Source organism: Octopus bimaculoides, unplaced genomic scaffold (assembly GCF_046866305.1).
Source record: "Octopus bimaculoides isolate indiv1 unplaced genomic scaffold, ASM4686630v1 contig94, whole genome shotgun sequence".
NCBI classification, from domain to species: domain Eukaryota; kingdom Metazoa; phylum Mollusca; class Cephalopoda; order Octopoda; family Octopodidae; genus Octopus; species Octopus bimaculoides.
The window spans coordinates 94160-108388 of NW_028315344.1; the positions used below are offsets into that span (position 1 = coordinate 94160).

Consider the following 14229-nt stretch of genomic DNA (forward strand, 5'->3'; position numbering starts at 1 on the left):
TAACTATACTAATTATTAAAATATGAGTTCTGTACTAATTATCTAATGTACTAATTATATCTAATGTACTTCTTAGTCAAAAGAAATCCTATCACTTATTTCTCAAAGCTTTTAGTACTTGCTTCATCGGTCGCTTTTTGCCAGAGTGTTGTGCTTTGTCGACGTAGACTGATCGATAACGGTTTCGAATTGATAGTTGCGCTTTAAAGGCTCATTGGTGCAAATATGCATAAGGTGCATGCAAAACATTTCTATTATAAGTAAATTTCAGTGCTTTCTTTGCTTTTTTTTTTTTTTTCCTTTTTTTTTTAGCATATGCATAATATTGTCATTGATTTGTTTTGTAACTCCTGGTATTTTTTTATTTTTTTCCATGCATTCCACACTGCTGAATGGGAGAAGTTGAACTGAGAACATAAAAAGGCAAGTATAAAATTCCTATAGTAGTGTGAAATTGTATTTGAATTTATTTCTAAAACACGGTTTGTTTTCTTTTTTTTTTTTCCAAGGGGAAGCTGACTGACACCTCTCTCTGCAGATTCCATACATTCCATTGATGAGACTTCCCAGGATTTGAACTCGGAACGTAAAAAAAAAGCAAGTATAAAATTACTAATTAATTTTTTTGTTTGGTTAGTTAGTTAGATAATTATTTTTATCCGTCTATCTTTCTATTTGATGTGAAGAACGTTAATTAAGAAGCATTTTTAGTTAGGGTTGGTGCTTTGAGATTACGTTAGTTCACATAAATGAAAGATAGATGATACTTAGTTTAGATTTTAGTATGTTTAAATTGAATTTTAATTGTGTTTTCATTTTTTTTATTACTAAAAGAATGCTTTTTTTTCCTTTTTTTTCCAAGGGAAAGCCGTGCAGATTTTGAACTGAGAACGCAGGTGAGTACATTTTGTTTTTTGTGGCATTGAGAAAACGTCAACTTAAAGTATACATGGGTCCTGTTTAAATTTAATTGGTCTCTGTTAGGTAGCTTTAGTGTTAGGTTTAGGTTTTAGGGTTAGCTGATTGATTAGATGTAAACAAAACCCTTGTGATTTCAGTTGACGTTTTCTTAACACCCCCCACCCCCCTTGTCATTATTTTCTGAATGTTGTTTGAGATTGTTTGGTAATACATGTTTTTTATTTTTGTCTTTTTACATAATAAAATCCACCATGGGAGAGTGCAAAGCAAGACCTGTGAAATCGATGGCAGAAAATGGCGGTAAGCACTTTGTCGTTTGTTTGTTCATTGCAAAGAAGCATTTGAGTCTACTTAGATGGAAATTTTTGTGTTGCCCACACATGTGTGTTTGCGTCTGTGTGTTGGTAAGCGTTAACTTATCAATTCAAGACTGTTGTCTAATTAGTTTACATTGACGAAGTCTAGCAGTTTGTCGTAAAGCTACCGATGGAATAAGTATTAAGGTTTGGCGAGGCAGAAGTGATGGGATTGTTTGGACTAAAGGCGGTCCCCCCATTGTGGACTGCGGCCACAATGGTGTGGGACACAGGAAGATTACACTAACTATACTAATTATTAAAATATGAGTTCTGTACTAATTATCTAATGTACTAATTATATCTAATGTACTTCTTAGTCAAAAGAAATCCTATCACTTATTTCTCAAAGCTTTTAGTACTTGCTTCATCGGTCGCTTTTTGCCAGAGTGTTGTGCTTTGTCGACGTAGACTGATCGATAACGGTTTCGAATTGATAGTTGCGCTTTAAAGGCTCATTGGTGCAAATATGCATAAGGTGCACGCAAAACATTTCTATTATAAGTAAATTTCAGTGCTTTCTTTGCTTTTTTTTTTTTTTTCCTTTTTTTTTTAGCATATGCATAATATTGTCATTGATTTGTTTTGTAACTCCTGGTATTTTTTTATTTTTTTCCATGCATTCCACACTGCTGAATGGGAGAAGTTGAACTGAGAACATAAAAAGGCAAGTATAAAATTCCTATAGTAGTGTGAAATTGTATTTGAATTTATTTCTAAAACACGGTTTGTTTTCTTTTTTTTTTTTCCAAGGGGAAGCTGACTGACACCTCTCTCTGCAGATTCCATACATTCCATTGATGAGACTTCCCAGGATTTGAACTCGGAACGTAAAAAAAAAGCAAGTATAAAATTACTAATTAATTTTTTTGTTTGGTTAGTTAGTTAGATAATTATTTTTATCCGTCTATCTTTCTATTTGATGTGAAGAACGTTAATTAAGAAGCATTTTTAGTTAGGGTTGGTGCTTTGAGATTACGTTAGTTCACATAAATGAAAGATAGATGATACTTAGTTTAGATTTTAGTATGTTTAAATTGAATTTTAATTGTGTTTTCATTTTTTTTATTACTAAAAGAATGCTTTTTTTTCCTTTTTTTTCCAAGGGAAAGCCGTGCAGATTTTGAACTGAGAACGCAGGTGAGTACATTTTGTTTTTTGTGGCATTGAGAAAACGTCAACTTAAAGTATACATGGGTCCTGTTTAAATTTAATTGGTCTCTGTTAGGTAGCTTTAGTGTTAGGTTTAGGTTTTAGGGTTAGCTGATTGATTAGATGTAAACAAAACCCTTGTGATTTCAGTTGACGTTTTCTTAACACCCCCCACCCCCCTTGTCATTATTTTCTGAATGTTGTTTGAGATTGTTTGGTAATACATGTTTTTTATTTTTGTCTTTTTACATAATAAAATCCACCATGGGAGAGCAAGACCTGTGAAATCGATGGCAGAAAATGGCGGTAAGCACTTTGTCGTTTGTTTGTTCATTGCAAAGAAGCATTTGAGTCTACTTAGATGGAAATTTTTGTGTTGCCCACACATGTGTGTTTGCGTCTGTGTGTTGGTAAGCGTTAACTTATCAATTCAAGACTGTTGTCTAATTAGTTTACATTGACGAAGTCTAGCAGTTTGTCGTAAAGCTACCGATGGAATAAGTATTAAGGTTTGGCGAGGCAGAAGTGATGGGATTGTTTGGACTAAAGGCGGTCCCCCCATTGTGGACTGCGGCCACAATGGTGTGGGACACAGGAAGATTACACTAACTATACTAATTATTAAAATATGAGTTCTGTACTAATTATCTAATGTACTAATTATATCTAATGTACTTCTTAGTCAAAAGAAATCCTATCACTTATTTCTCAAAGCTTTTAGTACTTGCTTCATCGGTCGCTTTTTGCCAGAGTGTTGTGCTTTGTCGACGTAGACTGATCGATAACGGTTTCGAATTGATAGTTGCGCTTTAAAGGCTCATTGGTGCAAATATGCATAAGGTGCACGCAAAACATTTCTATTATAAGTAAATTTCAGTGCTTTCTTTGCTTTTTTTTTTTTTTTCCTTTTTTTTTTAGCATATGCATAATATTGTCATTGATTTGTTTTGTAACTCCTGGTATTTTTTTATTTTTTTCCATGCATTCCACACTGCTGAATGGGAGAAGTTGAACTGAGAACATAAAAAGGCAAGTATAAAATTCCTATAGTAGTGTGAAATTGTATTTGAATTTATTTCTAAAACACGGTTTGTTTTCTTTTTTTTTTTTCCAAGGGGAAGCTGACTGACACCTCTCTCTGCAGATTCCATACATTCCATTGATGAGACTTCCCAGGATTTGAACTCGGAACGTAAAAAAAAAGCAAGTATAAAATTACTAATTAATTTTTTTGTTTGGTTAGTTAGTTAGATAATTATTTTTATCCGTCTATCTTTCTATTTGATGTGAAGAACGTTAATTAAGAAGCATTTTTAGTTAGGGTTGGTGCTTTGAGATTACGTTAGTTCACATAAATGAAAGATAGATGATACTTAGTTTAGATTTTAGTATGTTTAAATTGAATTGTAATTGTGTATTGATTTTTTTATTACTAAAAGACTTTGTTTTATTTTTTTTGCAAGGGAAAGCTGTGCAGATTTCGAAGTGAGAACGCAGGTGAGAACATTTTTTTTTGTGGCATTGAGAAAACGTCAATTTAAAAAGTACATGGGTTATGTTTAAATTTAATTGGACTTTTAGTTAGGGTTAGTGTTAGGGTTAGGTTAGGGTTAGCTGATTAGATGTAAACAAAATCCTTGTGGTTTCAGTTGACGTTTTCTTAACAACCCCCCACCCCCCTTGTCATTATTTTCTGACTGTTGTTTGAGAATGTTTTCTAACTTTTTTTTCTTTTTTTCTTTTTGCCACAACTGGAGAGCGGAAAGGAACACCTGTGAAATTGATGGCAGAAATACCGGTAAGCACTTTGTCACTTGTTTCTTATTTCACTTTATTCTGTAGCAGATTGAAAAGATTTGAAAGAAGCATTTAAATCTACTTATTTGCAAATTTTTGTGTTGCTCACACATGTGTGTTTGCGTCTGTGTGTTGGTAAGCGTCAACTTATCAATTCAAGACTGTTATCTGAATAGTTTACATTGACGAATTGTAGCAGTTTGTCAAAAAGCTACCGATGGAATAAGTATTAAGTAAGGAATCAGCCATGGGATCGATTAAAGGCGGTCCTCTCATTGTGGCCGCAGTACACAATGGGGGGATGGAAACGAGTCACATATGGAAAGATTTAATTCCACTAACCATACTAACCATGAAAATAACATTTCTCTACTAAATTATCTAATTTACTTTATTAAATTTCTTCAAATGTGATTTTGTCAGCACCTTTTTTAGTGAAAGGAAATCACATGACTTATTTCTGAAAGCTTAGTACTTGCTCCATCGGTCGCTTTTTGCCAAAGTGTTGTGCTTTGTCGACGTAAACTAATCGATAGCCGTTTAGAAGGGATACTTGCGCTTTAAAGGCACGCTCGTCGTTCTCGCATATCGTGCATCCGAAACATTTGTATTATAAGTAGATTTGAGTGTGTTTTTTCTTTTTTTTTCAGCATATGCACGTTGTCATTGATTTGTTTTGTAATGCCCTTTTTTTTCTTTTTTCCATGCATTCCACACTGCTGAATGGGAGAATTTGAACTGAGAACATAAAAAGGCAAGTATAAAATTCCTATATAGTAGTGTGAAATTGTATTTGAATTTATTTCTAAAACACGGTTTGTTTTCTTTTTTTTTTTCCAAGGGGAAGCTGACTGACACCTCTCTGCAGATTCCATACATTCCGTTGATGAGACTTCCCAGGATTTGAACTCGGAACGTAAAAAAAAAGCAAGTATAAAATTACTAATTAATTTTTTTGTTTGGTTAGTTAGTTAGATAATTATTTTTATCCGTCTATCTTTCTATTTGATGTGAAGAACGTTAATTAAGAAGCATTTTTAGTTAGGGTTGGTGCTTTGAGATTACGTTAGTTCACATAAATGAAAGATAGATGATACTTAGTTTAGATTTTAGTATGTTTAAATAGAATTTTAATTGTGTTTTCATTTGTTTATTACTAAAAGACTTTGTTTTTTTTTCTTTTTTTCCAAGGGAAAGCCGTGCAGATTTTGAACTGAGAACGCAGGTGAGTACATTTTGTTTTTTGTGGCATTGAGAAAACGTCAACTTAAAGTATACATGGGTCCTGTTTAAATTTAATTGGTCTCTGTTAGGTATAGCTTTAGTGTTAGGGTTAGGTTTTAGGGTTAGCTGATTGATTAGATGTAAACAAAACCCTTGTGATTTCAGTTGACGTTTTCTTAACAACCCCCCCACCCCCCTTGTCATTATTTTCTGAGTGTTGTTTGAGAATGTTTTCTAACTTTTTTTCTTTTTTTCTTTTTGCCACAACTGGAGAGCGGAAAGGAACACCTGTGAAATTGATGGCAGAAATACCGGTAAGCACTTTGTCACTTGTTTCTTATTTCACTTTATTCTGTAGCAGATTGAAAAGATTTGAAAGAAGCATTTAAATCTACTTATTTGCAAATTTTTGTGTTGCTCACACATGTGTGTTTGCGTCTGTGTGTTGGTAAGCGTCAACTTATCAATTCAAGACTGTTATCTGAATAGTTTACATTGACGAATTGTAGCAGTTTGTCAAAAAGCTACCGATGGAATAAGTATTAAGTAAGGAATCAGCCATGGGATCGATTAAAGGCGGTCCTCTCATTGTGGCCGCAGTACACAATGGGGGGATGGAAACGAGTCACATATGGAAAGATTTAATTCCACTAACCATACTAACCATGAAAATAACATTTCTCTACTAAATTATCTAATTTACTTTATTAAATTTCTTCAAATGTGATTTTGTCAGCACCTTTTTTAGTGAAAGGAAATCACATGACTTATTTCTGAAAGCTTAGTACTTGCTCCATCGGTCGCTTTTTGCCAAAGTGTTGTGCTTTGTCGACGTAAACTAATCGATAGCCGTTTAGAAGGGATACTTGCGCTTTAAAGGCACGCTCGTCGTTCTCGCATATCGTGCATCCGAAACATTTGTATTATAAGTAGATTTGAGTGTGTTTTTTCTTTTTTTTTCAGCATATGCACGTTGTCATTGATTTGTTTTGTAATGCCCTTTTTTTTCTTTTTTCCATGCATTCCACACTGCTGAATGGGAGAATTTGAACTGAGAACATAAAAAGGCAAGTATAAAATTCCTATATAGTAGTGTGAAATTGTATTTGAATTTATTTCTAAAACACGGTTTGTTTTCTTTTTTTTTTTCCAAGGGGAAGCTGACTGACACCTCTCTGCAGATTCCATACATTCCGTTGATGAGACTTCCCAGGATTTGAACTCGGAACGTAAAAAAAAAGCAAGTATAAAATTACTAATTAATTTTTTTGTTTGGTTAGTTAGTTAGATAATTATTTTTATCCGTCTATCTTTCTATTTGATGTGAAGAACGTTAATTAAGAAGCATTTTTAGTTAGGGTTGGTGCTTTGAGATTACGTTAGTTCACATAAATGAAAGATAGATGATACTTAGTTTAGATTTTAGTATGTTTAAATAGAATTTTAATTGTGTTTTCATTTGTTTATTACTAAAAGACTTTGTTTTTTTTTCTTTTTTTCCAAGGGAAAGCCGTGCAGATTTTGAACTGAGAACGCAGGTGAGTACATTTTGTTTTTTGTGGCATTGAGAAAACGTCAACTTAAAGTATACATGGGTCCTGTTTAAATTTAATTGGTCTCTGTTAGGTATAGCTTTAGTGTTAGGGTTAGGTTTTAGGGTTAGCTGATTGATTAGATGTAAACAAAACCCTTGTGATTTCAGTTGACGTTTTCTTAACAACCCCCCCACCCCCCTTGTCATTATTTTCTGAGTGTTGTTTGAGAATGTTTTCTAACTTTTTTTCTTTTTTTCTTTTTGCCACAACTGGAGAGCGGAAAGGAACACCTGTGAAATTGATGGCAGAAATACCGGTAAGCACTTTGTCACTTGTTTCTTATTTCACTTTATTCTGTAGCAGATTGAAAAGATTTGAAAGAAGCATTTAAATCTACTTATTTGCAAATTTTTGTGTTGCTCACACATGTGTGTTTGCGTCTGTGTGTTGGTAAGCGTCAACTTATCAATTCAAGACTGTTATCTGAATAGTTTACATTGACGAATTGTAGCAGTTTGTCAAAAAGCTACCGATGGAATAAGTATTAAGTAAGGAATCAGCCATGGGATCGATTAAAGGCGGTCCTCTCATTGTGGCCGCAGTACACAATGGGGGGATGGAAACGAGTCACATATGGAAAGATTTAATTCCACTAACCATACTAACCATGAAAATAACATTTCTCTACTAAATTATCTAATTTACTTTATTAAATTTCTTCAAATGTGATTTTGTCAGCACCTTTTTTAGTGAAAGGAAATCACATGACTTATTTCTGAAAGCTTAGTACTTGCTCCATCGGTCGCTTTTTGCCAAAGTGTTGTGCTTTGTCGACGTAAACTAATCGATAGCCGTTTAGAAGGGATACTTGCGCTTTAAAGGCACGCTCGTCGTTCTCGCATATCGTGCATCCGAAACATTTGTATTATAAGTAGATTTGAGTGTGTTTTTTCTTTTTTTTTCAGCATATGCACGTTGTCATTGATTTGTTTTGTAATGCCCTTTTTTTTCTTTTTTCCATGCATTCCACACTGCTGAATGGGAGAATTTGAACTGAGAACATAAAAAGGCAAGTATAAAATTCCTATATAGTAGTGTGAAATTGTATTTGAATTTATTTCTAAAACACGGTTTGTTTTCTTTTTTTTTTTCCAAGGGGAAGCTGACTGACACCTCTCTGCAGATTCCATACATTCCGTTGATGAGACTTCCCAGGATTTGAACTCGGAACGTAAAAAAAAAGCAAGTATAAAATTACTAATTAATTTTTTTGTTTGGTTAGTTAGTTAGATAATTATTTTTATCCGTCTATCTTTCTATTTGATGTGAAGAACGTTAATTAAGAAGCATTTTTAGTTAGGGTTGGTGCTTTGAGATTACGTTAGTTCACATAAATGAAAGATAGATGATACTTAGTTTAGATTTTAGTATGTTTAAATAGAATTTTAATTGTGTTTTCATTTGTTTATTACTAAAAGACTTTGTTTTTTTTTCTTTTTTTCCAAGGGAAAGCCGTGCAGATTTTGAACTGAGAACGCAGGTGAGTACATTTTGTTTTTTGTGGCATTGAGAAAACGTCAACTTAAAGTATACATGGGTCCTGTTTAAATTTAATTGGTCTCTGTTAGGTATAGCTTTAGTGTTAGGGTTAGGTTTTAGGGTTAGCTGATTGATTAGATGTAAACAAAACCCTTGTGATTTCAGTTGACGTTTTCTTAACAACCCCCCCACCCCCCTTGTCATTATTTTCTGAGTGTTGTTTGAGAATGTTTTCTAACTTTTTTTCTTTTTTTCTTTTTGCCACAACTGGAGAGCGGAAAGGAACACCTGTGAAATTGATGGCAGAAATACCGGTAAGCACTTTGTCACTTGTTTCTTATTTCACTTTATTCTGTAGCAGATTGAAAAGATTTGAAAGAAGCATTTAAATCTACTTATTTGCAAATTTTTGTGTTGCTCACACATGTGTGTTTGCGTCTGTGTGTTGGTAAGCGTCAACTTATCAATTCAAGACTGTTATCTGAATAGTTTACATTGACGAATTGTAGCAGTTTGTCAAAAAGCTACCGATGGAATAAGTATTAAGTAAGGAATCAGCCATGGGATCGATTAAAGGCGGTCCTCTCATTGTGGCCGCAGTACACAATGGGGGGATGGAAACGAGTCACACATGGAAAGATTTAATTCCACTAACCATACTAACCATGGAAATAACATTTCTCTACTAAATTATCTAATTTACTTTATTAAATTTCTTCATATGTGATTTTGTCTGAAAGGAAATCACATGACTTATTTCTGAAAGCTTAGTACTTGCTCCATCGGTCGCTTTTTGCCAAAGTGTTGTGCTTTGTCGACGTAAACTAATCGATAGCCGTTTAGAAGGGATACTTGCGCTTTAAAGGCACGCTCGTCGTTCTCGCATATCGTGCATCCGAAACATTTGTATTATAAGTAGATTTGAGTGTGTTTTTTCTTTTTTTTTTCAGCATATGCACGTTGTCATTGATTTGTTTTGTAATGCCCTTTTTTTTCTTTTTTTCCATGCATTCCACACTGCTGAATGGGAGAATTTGAACTGAGAACATAAAAAGGCAAGTATAAAATTCCTATATAGTAGTGTGAAATTGTATTTGAATTTATTTCTAAAACACGGTTTGTTTTCTTTTTTTTTTCCAAGGGGAAGCTGACTGACACCTCTCTGCAGATTCCATACATTCCGTTGATGAGACTTCCCAGGATTTGAACTCGGAACGTAAAAAAAAGCAAGTATAAAATTACTAATTAATTTTTTTCTTTGGTTAGTTAGATAATTATTTTTATGCGTCTATCTTTCTATTTGATGTGAAGAACGTTAATTAAGAAGCATTTTTAGTTAGGGTTGGTGCTTTGAGATTACGTTAGTTCACATAAATGAAAGATAGATGATACTTAGTTTAGATTTTAGTATGTTTAAATTGAATTGTAATTGTGTATTGATTTTTTTATTACTAAAAGACTTTGTTTTATTTTTTTTTGCAAGGGAAAGCTGTGCAGATTTCGAAGTGAGAACGCAGGTGAGAACATTTTTTTTGTGGCATTGAGGAAACGTCAATTTAAAAAGTACATGGGTTATGTTTAAATTTAATTGGACTTTTAGTTAGGGTTAGGGTTAGGTTAGGGTTAGCTGATTAGATGTAAACAAAATCCTTGTGGTTTCAGTTGACGTTTTCTTAACAACCCCCCCCCCCCCCCCCTTGTCATTATTTTCTGACTGTTGTTTGAGAATGTTTTCTAACTTTTTTTCTTTTTTTCTTTTTGCCACAACTGGAGAGCGGAAAGGAACACCTGTGAAATTGATGGCAGAAATACCGGTAAGCACTCTTTGTCACTTGTTTCTTATTTCACTTTATTCTGTAGCAGATTGAAAAGATTTGAAAGAAGCATTTAAATGTACTTATTTGCAAATTTTTGTGTTGCTCACACATGTGTGTTTGCGTCTGTGTGTTGGTAAGCGTCAACTTATCAATTCAAGACTGTTATCTGAATAGTTTACATTGACGAATTGTAGCAGTTTGTCGAAAAGCTACCGATGGAATAAGTATTAAGTAAGGAATCAGCCATGGGATCGATTAAAGGCGGTCCTCTCATTGTGGCCGCAGTACACAATGGGGGGATGGAAACGAGTCACACATGGAAAGATTTAATTCCACTAACCATACTAACCATGGAAATAACATTTCTCTACTAAATTATCTAATTTACTTTATTAAATTTCTTCATATGTGATTTTGTCTGAAAGGAAATCACATGACTTATTTCTGAAAGCTTAGTACTTGCTCCATCGGTCGCTTTTTGCCAAAGTGTTGTGCTTTGTCGACGTAAACTAATCGATAGCCGTTTAGAAGGGATACTTGCGCTTTAAAGGCACGCTCGTCGTTCTCGCATATCGTGCATCCGAAACATTTGTATTATAAGTAGATTTGAGTGTGTTTTTTCTTTTTTTTTTCAGCATATGCACGTTGTCATTGATTTGTTTTGTAATGCCCTTTTTTTTCTTTTTTCCATACATTGCACTGCTGAATGGGAGATGAGACTTCTCAGAATTTGAAATTAGAACGTAAAAGGTGAGTACCATTTTTTTTTGTCTTTGAAATCTTGTCCTTAATTTTTCTGCACTGCTCCAGCATGACCGCATTCAACTGAAAGAAGTGACTCCATCTTCATTCTTTGTTTTTCTCTGTCTCTTTCTCTGTCTGTTTCTCCCTGTCTCTCACCCTCCCCCTGTCTCTTCTTTAACCCCCCCCCCCCCCATCTTTATCCTTCCTTCTTTCTCTCTGTGTTTCCCTCTCTGTTCTTTTCTCTGTCACTCTCCTTGTGATGTCTCTGTTTCTGTCTGATTCTAACCCCCCCCCCCATCTCCTTTTCTGTATCTCCCCCCCCCCCTCTTTTTCCTTTTGTCTCTCTGTTTCCTTCTCTGTACTTTTTGTCTCTGTCACTCTCTTTATTTCTTTCTTTGCCTCTCTCTGTTTCTCTCTGTATTTTACCCCCCCGCCATGTGTCTTTGTCTCGTCTCTTCTGAATCTCCCCCATCTTGTTATTTCTGTCTCTATAATTCCCTCTCTTTCTCTGTTTATTTATTTCTAATAATTTCAATTCTTTATTATTTAATATTATTTTGTAAGGGAGGCAACTAGAAAATATGAATTGCAAGAGTTACGTCCCTTGAAAATGAATTTTTTTGCTTATTTAAAAAACTTTGAATAAAGCAGTTTTCAACCATTTTCTTTGGCCCTGTTTTGGCTTTTAACCCCTCCCCGTTTAAAGGTTCAACTCTTTGAGTCCTTTGCGGCCATGCTGGAGCACTGTATACATCTTAAATTAAAGTAGTTGAAACATTTATTTTTAATTGAACATATTTAATTTGTTTTTCTAACCTATTTTCTTTTTTTCTTTTTTTTTTTTTCTTATATTTGCAGAATGGAATGCAGTGCGACCCGGAAACGAAAGAAGAAGTAGCAGCAGCAGTAGCAGCAGAATTTGAAATTAATTTTTGTAATTGCACACACATGACATAATTGAATAGACTAATTCTCGAAATTATAAAGTAAATTTTTCTATATAATAATTGACATTTAATTAAAATTGATCATTAAATTTTAAATATATTTTACACACAAACACACACACACTCAAAAACATACCCAAAAAATTCACGCACACATCCCCCCCCCACACACACACACACACATATACACATCTTACACACACCCATACTCGAAATTAATTTTCTGCACATACCCACACATACACACACACATCCACACATACATACCCCCCACACGCATACTCACACACACACAGCCATTACACACATACAATATACATGTACCAACACACACACATACTCACACACAATCCACACACACCCCGCCCCACCCCACACACATCCCCAAATTCCCACACACACACTCACACACATATCCACATACATACACACAGAACACAAATAACCCCATATACACACACTTAATTTAAAAATTCACATTTAAACATTAAATTTTAAAATATATTTATACAAACCCACACACACATACCCCCCACACTTAACCCCCCCCCCCCCACACACACACACATACACGTAATATAAAGCTATACACATCTACCTACATACACACACACACAAATTCACAAAACCCATACAAATATTCACATCTAATATTTAAAATTTAATGATTAATTTTAAATATATTTTACACACACACACACACGACATACACACTCTCAGAAACACACATACCTTCCACATTACACACATACCCACACAGCCATACACATTTCCACATATACCTGCTGAAACACTTAACACATTCTCCTACACTTATTTAAATGATTAATAATAATCTAAAAATTCACATTAAATTTTAGACACACAATCAAACAATTCCAGCACAAATAATTTTCGAAATTTATCTTTTACACACACACACCTAAACCTCCACACATACTCCCCCACACACAGACATACACAAAATAACCCCACATACAAATTATTTTCGAAATTAATTTTCCATATATTTAAAATTTAATGACTAATTTTAAATATTTTACACATACATACCCCCCCCCCACACACACACACACACACTTAAAATTTAATGATTAAATGTCAATTTTAAGATTAAATATTACTTGTAAAATGAAAAATACATGTTAAAAAAAAAACTAAAACAACCATTTGATGTGAAAAAACGTTCAATTTGCACATGATTTTTGTTTACATTTTTCTAAACTAACCCCAAACTAACACTACTAACATTTTCTCTCACTAACTCTCTCACTTTTTACTAACCGGAAACAGAACTCATGTGCTTACTTTTCGTTTTTTTTCACATCCCTTTTTAGGACAACTATTTATTTTTTTACACAGCACAAAAATTACATTGCACAGAACAAAACACAATTAATTTTTAAATAGAAAAAGATGTCTATTTTTTGTCATGTGTGTGCAAAATTAAAAAATGAAATTAATTGTATTTTGAAATTGAATTTTTAAATAAAAAAAAACAAAAAAAAAAAAAAATAGAAACAGTAGCCATTTAGTAAAAGGGGAAAGATATTTATTTCATAGATTTTCTTAAGTTTATTTCCTTTAGAATTTTTAGAAAGTATATTTTTTTTTCTTCGAAATTTTAGACTGAATTTAGATTATTTTAGAATTGGATTTTAGATATTTTTTATTAGATTTTAATTTCCTTTAGAAAATTTAGATTTAGCTTTTCCGAATTTAGAACTTTTAGAATTAATTTCTTAGATTTTAGAACTTTTAGATTTTTAGATTTCTTGTCTTAGAAATTTTAGATTTAAATAGAATTTTAGATTTAGCGTTTTAGATTTTAATTTCCGTTAGAATTTTTAGATTTTACATTAATTTTCTCCGATCTTTTAGAAGTAGTTTTTTAGATTTTAGAATCTTTAGAATAATTTAGAATGTAATTTTTAGAATTAGATTTATTTTTCTCAGATTTTAGATTTATTTCAGATTTAATTAGATTTTAGTTTCCATTAGAATTAAAATTTAGTTTTTTTTGTTTTAGATTTTAATTTCGTTTAGTTTTAGATTTAGCTTTTTTCGCATTTAGAATTTTTAGATCTAGATTTATTTTCTCAGAACTTTTAAAATTAGAATTTCGATTATTTTTTCCTAGAAATTTTAGATTTAGCTTTTTCGCATTTAGAATTTTTAGATCTTAGAATTTTTTCCA

General features: G+C 33.1%; 1 long non-coding RNA gene across 1 annotated transcript; it reads left to right on the forward strand.

Annotated features, from left to right (window-relative positions):
* Positions 1 to 279: 279 nt before the first annotated feature.
* LOC149129230 (uncharacterized) lies at positions 280 to 13088 on the forward strand. The gene is made up of 2 exons (XR_016240166.1): positions 280 to 11091; positions 11944 to 13088. It is a non-coding gene; the product is annotated as an uncharacterized LOC149129230 (long non-coding RNA).
* Positions 13089 to 14229: the final 1141 nt, after the last annotated feature.